The sequence below is a fragment of the Nicotiana tomentosiformis genome, chromosome 4 (genome assembly GCF_000390325.3).
Source record: "Nicotiana tomentosiformis chromosome 4, ASM39032v3, whole genome shotgun sequence".
Lineage (NCBI taxonomy): Eukaryota > Viridiplantae > Streptophyta > Magnoliopsida > Solanales > Solanaceae > Nicotiana > Nicotiana tomentosiformis.
In genome coordinates this window covers 78,021,335-78,022,559 of record NC_090815.1, presented here as the reverse complement: position 1 = coordinate 78,022,559, position 1,225 = coordinate 78,021,335, and the positions used below count along the sequence as shown (strand labels likewise).

Below are 1,225 nucleotides of genomic sequence, written 5' to 3'. Positions count from 1 at the left end.
GGTGAGCTCCATGAAACATCGGGGTGCCTCTGACCCATTGCATTATAATTGTAGTCCCTTACAACATTACTTTCTCAGGTTAGGCTTGGCACTCATGAGTAGGGTGTCCTTTTTCACATGTATCACAAGCTGCGTGAGGCTCATTTTGTATCGAGGCTAAGGTCAGCTTCCTTATTTCCTTAGCTGTAGCATAAAGCTGTACCTGCACAGATGTATTAGCATTAACTTGGTGAACACCAGTTGATCTTCTTCTTTCAGCACTCTCAAAGGGGCACTAATTTGCATCTTCAGATTACTCGTCAAGAATTGTAACTATCTCCGCTGGAGTCTTCTTCATCAAAGGGCCTCCAACTGCATTGCGCAATGTTCTACGCGAGGCCGATGTCAATTCTTCCCAAAAATCCTGGAGTTGCATCCAGAGTTCAATTCCGCTATGTTGACAATTTCTAACTATCTTCTTAAACCTCTCCCATGCTTCAAAAACAGTTTCAGTCTCTTTTTGGCAGAAGTTATGGATTTCTCTTCTAATATTGCCCATCTTAGCCGAGGAGAAATATTTATCAAGGAAATTTCTGGTCATGTCCTCCCATATTCTAATCGATCCACTGGGCAAACTCCAAATCCACTCTTTAGCATCATCTTTAAGTGAAAAGGGGAATGCCCTTAAATACATTGCATATTGTGACACCCCATTATATTGAAAGGTGTTCATAATCTCCTCGAAGTTCATTAGATGAGTGTTTGGATTTTCGTTTGGCTTCCCCCTGAAGACACAACAAATCTGAAGGGTTTGAAGCAATCCTTGCTTCAACTCAAAATTGTTTGTTGCAATTGGAGGTGGTCTAACACTTGATAAACCTTGATTGTAGACAGGTCTAGCATAATCGCCAAGTTGTCTCCCAGGCAAGGGTTGATGTTGATTAAGTTTGAGACTCCTCTCTTCTTCATAGATATTTTGTGCATCTCTAATTATTGTTTCCTCATCATCCCGTATAGCTTTTTCTCATTGTTGGGCTGCCTCTCTTACAACCAAATCTACATTATCATCACCGTTTCCAACCATAGTTTCTTTGGTTGAGGATTTCCCAACCTTTTATGATGTCTCAGTGAGATTTATTTCCTTCCTCATATGTCATAGTTGTTTTTCTATCTTTGGTTCGTGTGGTAGCACTTCCTTCGCAGAATTTCTGTTTATGCACCACTCTGAACCTGTAACATGCGCACA

At 40.9% G+C, this 1,225-nt stretch overlaps 1 non-coding gene across 1 annotated transcript; it reads left to right on the top strand.

Annotated features, from left to right (window-relative positions):
* The first annotated feature begins 425 nt into the window (after window positions 1-425).
* LOC117275900 (small nucleolar RNA R71) lies at window positions 426-532 on the top strand. Its single transcript, XR_004506132.1, has one exon. It is a non-coding gene; the product is annotated as a small nucleolar RNA R71 (small nucleolar RNA).
* The last annotated feature ends 693 nt before the right edge of the window (window positions 533-1,225 follow it).